Source organism: Dreissena polymorpha, chromosome 1 (assembly GCF_020536995.1).
Source record: "Dreissena polymorpha isolate Duluth1 chromosome 1, UMN_Dpol_1.0, whole genome shotgun sequence".
NCBI lineage: Eukaryota > Metazoa > Mollusca > Bivalvia > Myida > Dreissenidae > Dreissena > Dreissena polymorpha.
Genome location: NC_068355.1, coordinates 127742015 through 127754211, shown reverse-complemented (window position 1 = coordinate 127754211; position 12197 = coordinate 127742015). Strand labels below are relative to the sequence as shown.

General features: G+C 34.6%; 1 long non-coding RNA gene across 1 annotated transcript; it reads right to left on the bottom strand.

Annotated features, from left to right (window-relative positions):
- Window positions 1-900: 900 nt before the first annotated feature.
- LOC127867093 (uncharacterized) lies at window positions 901-11311 on the bottom strand. Its single transcript, XR_008043261.1, has 4 exons — window positions 11223-11311; window positions 4021-4169; window positions 3237-3360; window positions 901-1566 (listed from the first exon to the last, which is right to left on the bottom strand). It is a non-coding gene; the product is annotated as an uncharacterized LOC127867093 (long non-coding RNA).
- Window positions 11312-12197: the final 886 nt, after the last annotated feature.

The following is a 12197-nucleotide window of genomic DNA, read 5'->3' as shown; positions in this document are numbered from 1 at the left end:
GTACAAGCATACCAAAGTTATAACATGAAATAAGAACTTTAACATTTTTACATTCAAGGTCACAGTGACCTTGACCTTCAAATGAATGACCTTGAAATGTCCAGTGGTTACTTACTAGTTCTGGCCAACCTTCATGTCAAGTTTCAAGACTCTAGGTCCAAGCATACCAAAGTTATAACAACTTTAACATTTTTACATTCAAGGTCACAGTGACCTTGACCTTCAAATGAATGACCTTGAAATGTCCAGTGGTTACTTACTAGTTCTGGCCAACCTTCATGTCAAGTTTCAAGACTCTAGGTCCAAGCATACCAAAGTTATAACAACTTTAACATTTTTATATTGAAGGTCACAGTGACCTTCACCTTCAAATGAATGACCTTGAAATGACCAGTGGTCATCTGTTAATCCTGGCCAACCTTCATGTCAAGTTTGAAGACTCTAGGTCCAAGCATACCAAAGTTATACCATGAAATAAGAACTTTAACATTTTTACATTCAAGGTCACAGTGACCTTGACCTTCAAATGAATGACCTTGAAATGACCAGTGGTTACTAACTAGTTATGGCCAACCTTCATGTCAAGTTTCAAGACTCTAGGTCCAAGCATACCAAAGTTATAACAACTTTAACATTTTTTATATTGAAGGTCACAGTGACCTTGACCTTCAAATGAATGACCTTGAAATGACCAGTGGTCATCTGTTAATCCTGGCCAACCTTCATGTCAAGTTTGAAGACTCTAGGTCCAAGCATACCAAAGTTATACCATGAAATAAGAACTTTAACATTTTCGAGCACGCCGCCACCCCGCCCGCCCGCCCGCCCCCCCCCCGCCCGCCCGACAACATCAATCTATAAGCCGAGATTTTTTCGAAAAAAATCCGGCTAAAAACCGGTTCATGAACATGAAATGATGTCATTTACGCCATAGGGATTATTTATTTTAAGTCAATATGCTTTTGGAATCTTAAGGCACTCATTGAAAAATACACCACTACATAAATAAATATCTAGGTCAATTGTGATTCTGTCAAGCAATGATTATCATATCAATTATTATCTCCAGAGTTATTCTTTTTTTCTTACACTTATCATAATCTAACCATCTGCATTATTTTTGCCAAACAGGTGGTTTTGCAATCTGAGCACCACAATCATCAATATTTTTGTGTGGATATAAAGATGTTATAAAAATTTAGGATTATAAAACCTTAAGTTTTATTGTGCTGTACTTGTTTAGGAGATGTGTAATACCAACTGGCTACTTCTGTTTTCAGAACTTAAAGGCACAGAAGGATTTTATTAATATTTTGTTGAGTTCTCAGATTAATCGAGCCCAAAGCACTTCCTGCTACAAAAACATATTTTCGAGCAACAACACATATTGATAATATCCATTTTAATGCCGTGCAGGTCTTTACAGTGGAGTGATCGAGTCGCACAGATTTGTTTGCCGCACTCCATGAATCAGAAGTCTGCGTCTCACGACTAGTCTCGATAAACTGAATCATGGGCCTGTCGCAACATTGTGGGATGCTTTTTCATGACCAAACATTTGGCAGTCTGGAAATAAAGTAAAAGTCATTCATACTTAACTTAAAAAAAAAACAACATTTGTTTGCAATAAGAAAAGCATATATTCACTAGATTAAGTGTTCACAAAAAATACTATTTCTGAAAATAAAATTGCAAGAACGATAGTTTGACAGTGAAAAGTATTCATGTTTTATGCAGCATAAATATACAACCACATTAAGACACTGAAAAACAACTTTTCATACAAAATAATATAATGGAGCAAAGAGAATGCTTTTTTTCATTATATGACACATTAATAAATTAAAATATGAGTAATCTTCTTGTTTAACCTTTTTTCAGGGTTATTTGACAAAAGTGGGACTCTATAACACAGTTTGATCCTCAGGTTATGATATTACATATGAAATATCATGTCCTTTATAAATTAAAAGAAAATGCAAGGCTCTAAAAACCAATGCACCAACAGAAAGGTACGATGATTATATTCTACATTCTCCCATTATGTTGTTGAATAAAAGTTAATGCAGATCTTTACTAAGCAAACTAGAGCTTTGTCACAGACGTGACAAATACCGCCACGTGCCGCATTGACACAGACTATTTTGCATGCTGTCTTCACAAAACAAGAGAATCAAATTTATGGCGATTTTTAAGAATGATAATGCCATTATCATTTATGGCCATTTCGACCTTTGAACTCTTGAATTCTTTAGCATGACATGCAGTCCAACTTTATGGCCATTTTTTTACTTTTGAACTCAAGTGTGACCTAGACCTTGGAGTTATCGACATAATTCTTTCGCAAGACACATCGTCCAATGACTGTGAACAAATGTACCATGTATTTTTTAAATCTCACAATAAATGACATAGTTATGGCCCGGACAAGATCATTTATGGCCAATTTTGACCTTTGAACTCACAGTGTGACCTTGACGTTGCAGATATAGACGTAATTCTTTTGCGCGACACACCGTCCAATAATGGTGAACAAATGTGCCAAATGATTTTAAAATCTCACAATGAACAACATAGTTATGGCCTGGACAAGCTCATTTATGGCCTTTTTTTTACCTTTGAACTCAAAGTGTGACCTTGAACTTAGAGTTATCGACGTAATTCTTTCGCGCGACACACGGTCCAATGATGGTGAACAAATGTGCCAAATGATTTTAAAATCTCACAATGAATGGCATAGTTATTGCCCAGACAAGCTCATTTATGGCCATTTTTAATCTTTGAACTCAAAGTGTGACCTTGACCTTCGAGATATTGAAGTTATTCTTTCGCGCGACACACCGTCCCATGATGGTGAACAAATTTGCCAAATAATGATTTTAAAATCTCACAATAAATGATCAAGTGTGACCTTGATCTTGGAGATATCGACATACTTTTTTCACGCAACACACCGTTCCATGATGGTGAACAAATGTACCAAGTTATTTTAATATCTAACCATAAATGACATAGTTATGGTCCGGACAAACTTTCGGTTTAAAACACACTAAGTGACCCCGTGACCTAGTTTTTGACCTGGCATGACCCATATTCAAACTTAGCCTAAACATCATCAAGATACAACTTGTGACCAAGTTTGGTGAAGATCAGATGAAATTTTGGGACAGACCGACAGACCGACCGACAGTACGACAAAGTGACTCCTATATAGAAATATAAAGCTTATTTATTACCATCAATGCAAACACTCAACAGCTGTTTCCATGGCGCTGTTTGTTGCAAGGTGGCGCTTTAAACTCTGAACTGAATTTTTCCAAGCCATCTTTCACAATTTGCGCTCTTTGACACATGAACTGGCTGCAACAAATATTTTGTTGGTAAAAATCAACAAAAATCATGTGCCTATATACTTAAGCGGTACTTTATCTATACCAAATTGTTTTGGTAATCAGTTTTCATACATATAATATATATATATATATATATATATATATATATATATATATATATATATATATATATATATATATATATATATATATATATGTGAATCTATAAACACATTATTTGAAACACATAAGTGTGAGAGATAGGACACAATAATAAATAAGAATGAACTAAGAAAGCAAGCTTAAATTTATATATAGCCTATCATTTTTAAAGTGTTGGTTGTCATTACAAGTTAATATTTAAGATAAAGATCCAAATATAGAAAACAAATAAGATTTACAAAGTTTTTTGAATATCTTGTTTGGTATATTGCCTGATGAATGATAACTGGAACTGGCCAAAAAAGCTCCCTAAATGTGACCTTTGATCTCTTGTTAACGCATGCGCTGCAGCTTCTCTACATGGAGAACATATGTGGTAAGCTATATTAAAAATGGCATATTCAATAATCGAATCACAGTTTGGATAAGCTCAGAGACACACATAAAATGCACATACACAAACTGCTACTGTGACTGCTATATCAAGCAGGTAAGACAAAAAATGAATTACAGCTTTGAGCCTTACCAGAACAAATCGAACAAGGCCTTGTTGTTACCACCCAACGAGTCGTAAATGGTTACAGTCCTGGACATAACACTTGCAACCAGCAAAACCCAGTGATTGTTGCCTTTACATTGTGGCAGCATAAGTAGATCATACACATTGAAGTCCACCTACAAAATGTGAAATTATAATGTACCTTAAACAATGTATACATTACTAAACAGCGAGAAATTTGCTCAAATTACTTCAAAGAAGTAAAGTGGCATGCTAGAATCAAGTACAGTTTAAGTTAACAATAAAACAAAAGATTGTCAGGCAAAATGGTACTCCTGGAACAACTTTGTAGAGGTCATCATTTGCAAAGAACATGTAGAATTTATGAAGAACCACCACTTTTACATAAAAATTAATGTTATGTAAAACGAAGACTTTGGCATTCATATCTCACAGACATATCAAGTCATTACCACTGACACCTTCATCAACATAATTATTGGACACAGAGAACTACTATATCTCACTACATACAAAATGTGGTAGCCCTAGATCCTAGAGTTAAGGACAAGAATATTTTAAAAGTTTTCACAAAATAAGCAAGAAAGAAGTGTATATAATGTTCAATTTTGTGACCCGCGGGTCAGGGTCAAATTTGACCCAAAGGGCATAATTTGAACAAACTTGGTAGAGGACAATAAGATGTTACTGCAAACCAAATTTGGTAGCCATAGGACCATGACATAAGCCCTGCTGGCCTTTGGCCAGTGGAGCTAAAAATCAATTAAGGTAGGGAGGGAGCACCCCTCAATAACCCAACCATAAAGGCCCCTGGGCATCTGAAATATGATCACAAGCACTAATAATCATATAATAATGCTCAGTTGAATTATCCGAAGGGATATTAAATAATTATAACTCTCTGATTATACTCCTTTAATTGACGTTTCGGCATAATGCCTTTATCAAAACATTGGAAATTATATGTTAACTACATTTTTACATCTTTTGACCATAAATGACATAGTTATGGTCCGGACAAACTTTCGGTTTAAAACACATTAAGTGACCCCGTGACCTTAAATTGTGCAGTCAAAAGATGTAAAAATGTAGTTAACATATAATTTCCAATGTTTTGATAAAGGCATTATGCCGAAACGTCAATTAAAGGAGTATAATCAGAGACATATAATAATGATAAAACCCGGTCACCACTGTCGATAAATTGGAAATTGTTATGATTGTGAGATATAATGTAAACATTTGCATACAGATCAATCTTTTTTCTTCAATCCCAACACAAAATAACAATGCAAAATTAAAGTTTTAAAGGTTTTCAATGGGTACAAATAGGGTATTTATCTGGACATTGGAAACGTTGAAATACATGAAAATATCATCAAACAACTTAAATGTATTTCATTGTTAAAATGTTTTTCTTGATTTTTCTCCAAATTTTACACAAATATAGGTTATTTCATAAATATTAAACTAGAAATGGCGCGGCAGAGGCCGACGTGTATCCCCACGCCGCATTTTGACCCAGGGGTGCCCCAGGGTTGGTAATGGGGCTATGCATAGTTGAGATTGAACGTACATGTGTATTGTCATAAGAGAAGTTCGGTATCAATTAGCTGTGAATCGGTGTAGAAATGAAGAAATTATAGTAAAAGGCAATTTTGGGTGGGCATGGCCTATGTGGGCGGGGTGCCCCAGGGTTGGTAATGGGGCCATGCATAGTTGAGATTAACCATAATGTCATAAGAGAGGTTCAATATCAATTTGAAGTGAATCGGTGTAGAAATGAAGAAATTATAGTAAAAGGCAATTTTGGGTGGGCATGGTCTATGTGGGCGTGGCCAATGTGGGCGTGGCCAATGTGGGCGGGGCACCCCAGGGTTGGTAATGGGGCCATGCATAGTTGAGATTATCCGTATTGCCATAAGAGAGGTTCAGTATCAATTTGAAGACATTCGGTGTAGTCTCCGGTTCACTCAAAATGTGCAGCTCCATGAGATACACATGCATGCCAAATATCAAGTTGCTATCTTGAATATTGCAAAAGTTATGACCAAGGTTAAAGATTTGGGACACACACACACACACACACACACATACAATGACAGACAGGCCAAAAACAATATACCCCCGATCTTTCGATCCGGGGGCATAAAAATGAGTAAAAATTTCTGACCCGGCCCCACCTCAACCCACATAACTTTTGACCCAGGGGTCAGATCAAAATTCCAAATACTAGCAGTGCAGGGTCGCACATATGCTCATAGCTACCATGTGTGTAAGTTTCAAGGTTCTAGTGCTTATAGTGTAGGAGGAGAAAGTGGCCAGGACGGACGGACAGACGGACGGATGGACGGAGATAACCACAATATCCCCACTTTTTTTCCGAAAAGCGTGGGGATAATGAAGCCTAAATGAAAAAATTTCATAAATTTTAGATGTTAAGTTATGGCAACAGTTTTGTTTGTATTGCATAGGGAAAGGGTTCATGTTTTATAAATGAGTAGGGCCGTTCTGTCAGATGTAATCACTTTTTCACAACAAAAGATGTTAACCAAATGTTTTGATTTTTTTTTCATAAATGTACATGTCTTTTGCACTTAATAAAATCTCATTAAAACATGTTATCAATATTTTATCAATAAACTTGATTTTCGGTAAGAAGGGACTTCCTTCAAACTAAAAAAACCATAAAAGCGGAAAGTCTCGTCCCTGATTAGCCTGTGCGGACTGCACAGGCTAATCTGGGACGACACTTTACGCACATGAATTAAGCCCAGTTTTCTCAGAAAAAGACACATATAATTCACTGTTCTTTATTTAGACCTTGCCCTCTATATATTAAACATTATATTCTCTATATATTGGACCTTGTTCTTTATAAATTAGACCTTGTTCTTTTTATACTTTATACATTAAACACGATGTCCTCTTACTTGACCTTCCTCTGTAATACAATATATCCTCTACATATTTTGGTAATGTGTCATTAAAAATGAATGAAATAATAATAAGTGCTGTACCGTTGTTTATCGAAGGTTTTAACATGGTTTTTAGTGTAGATGTGTAGGAATTGTACCACAAGGGTGACAGTCTGCGTGGTTTAATTATAAGTGTCTGAAAGACTTTGTCATCCATCATATTTGACATTTGACCATGTTCAACTTTTATTTTGGCTTTTTTTTCAGTTGCTTTTGAATGCTTAATTAAATCGAAATTTAATCATTAATTCTGCTATAATGTAAGTTTGTTTTCACTTTCTGGAGGTTTATAAGAAAAACATTCATTTTGTGTCCCAAGTGTACATGTACAACATTTAATAACCAACTTCAGGCTAACATTGAGGATTATTGGAGAAACATTTTGATTAAAATTGACATTAATTTGAGAAGACGAAATGTATTTTTTAAATAATGTTATGGTAAAATCAAATATACTTCCCACACATTATCATTTATATGCTTATATTTTTCTTCTGAAGACAAAATATGGAGACATACCCATATAATAAGAGTAGTTCACCCCCAGAGTGAAGAAACCACCTTTTTCTCTTGGAGAATACACCCTTCTGTGTACTTCTTTCCAGAAAATTAGTGCCTTTGTTTATTTTTTACAAGCTATCACCTGTCCATCAAACATGATAAAAATTTCGTACACTTGGGACAATGCTATATTTGTCTTGCAAAAAAATTTCACAAGGTTTTGGCATCAAATTTTCAGTACATCTAGTAATAAGCATTAATGGTTTGAAGAAAATGATGTAAAACCTTGAAAATTCTATCTAATGAAAAATTTAAAATAACTTTCTTGCAAAATGTACACTTGGGACAGGGACAAATTCTGACCACATTTAGTATTCAGCTGTTCAAAATTTACATAAACAAATAATTGTATAAATACCTGTACAAATGTGTAGAAAAAACATGTGACAGGTTAAAAGGACACTTTTTGCCTATAAATATTGAAGCACTTTATGATGCCACCTAATATACATGAAGAGAGTTGAAAATTGTGGCACAAAATTGACAAGAACATCATTGCTTTGAACACATGCTACAACAGATATCAACCTAAGTAAGAAGCATTGTTTAAAATGTTTTATTTTTCTTAAAGCATATGCATTTTTATATTCATTAAATGATGGCAATACCTAATATTTCTGAAAGTTTTATTGAAGTATAGAATTGAAAATCGCCTTTTACATAAAATGTCACGCAAAACCAGTACACTTTTAAGGATATTTTTCAATTTATTTTGTTAATGAAGCAAGTTATTGAGAAGAATTTTCACATTTAAGTTAATCACATGGAAACACTTCTGTAAGATAGAAAAAGAACTCAAACATGCTTAATGGTAAGAAAATAAATGCATGTTTTATTTAGGCTTCATTATTTTTTAAATCACCCATTGGATAAGATGCGGCATTTGTCTTTACGGAATATAAAAAAAATCAATCATTTTTACCCGGAAGTTGGCGCTGTAACAAATTTGCTATTCTGTGTGTTCTTTTACCAAGCTTGATTCGGAATTTTTGAAAACGCGCCATGGAGATTTTCTTTCACCATTAAAAAAAATAGTTCACAGATTCAAACCATAATTCCTGATTAATATGTTGCTACAGTGGATTCCTGTTCTTAGCATACCATGTCAGCAAAAATTATGCTAATAACAGGAATATGCTATTAACAGGAACACACATTTTAGCATAAATATAGCAACTGGGGGCATACAATAAGTCAAATCTGTTAATAATTGATCGTTAAAGTGAAATTTAAATTCAACATTGTATATGATTGATGTTTAAGATAATTATTTATCAAATGGAATTGTATTCTAAGGTATTTGCATTTGCATTTGAGCATATTTTTGCAGATTTAAAGCATATTTTCTTGGCATTCTGAGAATGTTCTATGCTATTAAGACTTTAAGTGAATTCTGAATATTGGGGTTAAAAATTATGCTATTAATAGAAGAAAAATACATTAAAATTTAAGAATTAATCTGTGCTTTGACATTCTATATGCTGATAACAGAAATATGCTATTATCAGGTATGCTAATAGTGGAATCCAGAAATTATCCTGCAGTCTGACAGAATTTCGTACCCTGTCAGACCAAACATCTGACAGATTATTTTACATTTTGCAGTGTCTGACTTGGCTTCTCACTTTTGAGTCCATGATGCTTAATGTTTTAGATTCAACACTAGTTTCCTCAACCTCACGACACCAGAGCTCCTGTGATGCAAATATACTTAAGTGGTATAAAGAGATATTTTTTTTCCCTGCAAATTGCGTTTAGTTCCTCACTTCTGGTTAAAAACAAACCTGTTACCCTCCGATTGACTGTCAATTTAAACAGCAAACTCCAATACATATTCCTGTTTGTATTCTTCTATGAAAATGTCCACAACATATGGGCGTAGTTATATGGGAACTGAATATTCAAATACATGTAGGTTAAGAAGTACAGTAAATGACATGACAAAATGCTGTTAGGACATATCATCATCCTTAATTCTAAACCAGCTATACATGACATTATTCTTAAGAGGGGCATTTCAGAATAAAGATAAAAAGATACAAACGATTCGCAATGGAAAAATTATTTCCTGCAAATATTTTTTATCGAAATTATTTCCGTCAAGACATGTTTTACAATAGCATGCCATGGTTAAAATGAGTGTGAAATACAATGCCTAAACTCTTTCTGCAAAATTTGGGAAGTCTGCTTTAGGGACATTTAAATGGAAGGACAGATGAAAGGTAACTCATTATAGTGCCACCAATGTAATTATTATGCAATTTTTTACGCAGTTCAGAGCTGAAAATAACATCCCAGAACTTAATTATGCACTGCCAAGTTATTCAATAAATAGTAAATTGTAAACATTTCAATTATGAAAAATTAAACAACTTGTAATTCAGACACAACTCACATTTTACCTGTTGTTAGCTTTGAACAAGCTAATTGGCCTCGGTGAAAAATAATTTACATTGAAATTGAGAAAAGTCCTCGAGAACTCAGTGCCCCAGATAATTATTTGGGAAATAGGGTTTTCAACCATTGATTTGGAAAAATAGGGTGATTCCATTCTTCATATAGAGTGAAATGAGTAATAAAAATGCATACCTTAAAATAATTGCTGCTTTACTTCCGTTGACGCTGCACACTTGTATTGATTCAATAGAACTGTAAACTATCATCATAAATTTTAATAAACTGATGTTTCGTAATATCTTTAATCCTTGAAACTGTCCATGATATAAACTTTAAAAAATGTCGACAATTTCTAACCAATGACATGCCTTTTTTTATACTTTTGACAGGTTTGTTAAGTCACAGACTTTCCATCATGTTTTTTGGATGTCAACTCAACTGCTGTATACACAGTTTCTAACAAAATCGATAACACGAATGATTCATCACTTATTGGCTCTTGCTTTCTTGATTCGCAAAAGTTTGCGATCGGCTGATATTTTGGCGCAATAATCTCGGACGTCTTTCGACCTCTCTTAGCTATTTTTATTTCGCATCGTAATAGAAACTGAAAGTACAGACGCTTTACAAATACATGCACAATGAGCGACGAATTAGGTCAGATTGAAAACTCATAGCGTTTGAATAACTATGACCATTTGCTGAGCTTGCTGAATGTAAGCGTCACCGCGTTACGATAATAGTTCCAAAGAGAAAATACCTAAAATGAGCAAAGCATTTTAATCGAAGTTTCGTATTGTTAATTTTACGAATTTGCGTAAAAATCAAATTGGTTGCGTTTTCAATACTCATGATATTGTATTTCTTTGCATTTTTAAACATTTTAATAGGGTGAAAGACGCAGATACGCAGCTTATCTGGGGCACTGAGAACTGGTTAACAGACATGATATTTTGGATAATTGTAAAAGTTAGGACAGGAGATATACATGTATGAGGAGAACGAGAAACGCAAACAATGTTAACCAAAAAGGCACAATCACAGGCAATCGGCACCTTTGTCGGAAGCAATTATTAAGAATCATTAAGAAAGTAAATCGATAGAAACAGAGAACCTACACGTGCGCACCCATTGAGCAATTCTTATCAGTCATCGTCGTGATTTTCGCATAAGTTTTAACAGCCGTTATACATTTATGATCGATTTTCTTATTAAGCGAATGGCAACAATTTTTTGATCGACTAGTTTGCAGCCAAAATATAAAGCACTTACCGCGTGTCAATGTTAAACTTTAAACAGGTCGTCACATAAACTTGCAGAAGATGTGAAAAGGCACCATCATGGCGGCAGCCATTTTTTCCAAGGTTACAATACACTAAATGATCGCTTCATGTAGGGCTGTACTCTCTAAAAAAATATCATAGTTGACAGGAAGGCATGTTTTACACTTTTTACCATTATTCAGGTGTTATCTTGCGGAGATAATGGTAGGGCATGAATAGGTGTTCACTACTGAATCCCTGAAATATGATACACTTGAAGACTATAGTAAACCATTGCACTAGAAAAGGTTACATTCCACTAAGAAACGGCCGAAAAAAAAGTTGCAAAAACAGTCGATTTTGATTTGTGTCAAGTTCTTTCTTGCATTGTACATGACATATCTTTTTTATTGCATAAATCGATTCCGCTTAGAATGGCCTTTAAGAAAAGGTATGGTTATGGGGGTCTCTATGTGCAAAATGTTGCATTTATTTTCGCTCAAAGTTGTCGCTTTTACATTGAATTATATAGGGAAACTATTTGGTGTATTATGACCTTCAAACAAACCAGTTCGCATCAAATGGCAAATATAACAAGAGTTCTGATTGGCTAATGCCATAATCTAAAAATAAATGCTGGTCGAGCAGGATTTTTCTGCTCGAGCAGAAAAAATGCTGGTCGAGAAGTAAATTTGCTGCTCGAGCAGCATTTTGCTGGTCGAGCAGCATTTCAATGCTGCTCGAGCAGCATTTTTTTCTGCTCGAGCAGAAGTTAAAGTTTCGACCCCTTTGGTATCCCATAGGCGAAATCGTCTAGACTGTTTACAGTCCTGCATTATCAGAGCGACTCTGGTCCCTAGCCGTCTTTGCCTTATATGGTAATCATAACCATATATGTCACAACACAAACATCTATAAATAAACGTTATGAATCATTGTAATATGACCATCTATGGAGGAATCGTAATCAAATAACGTGCGAGGG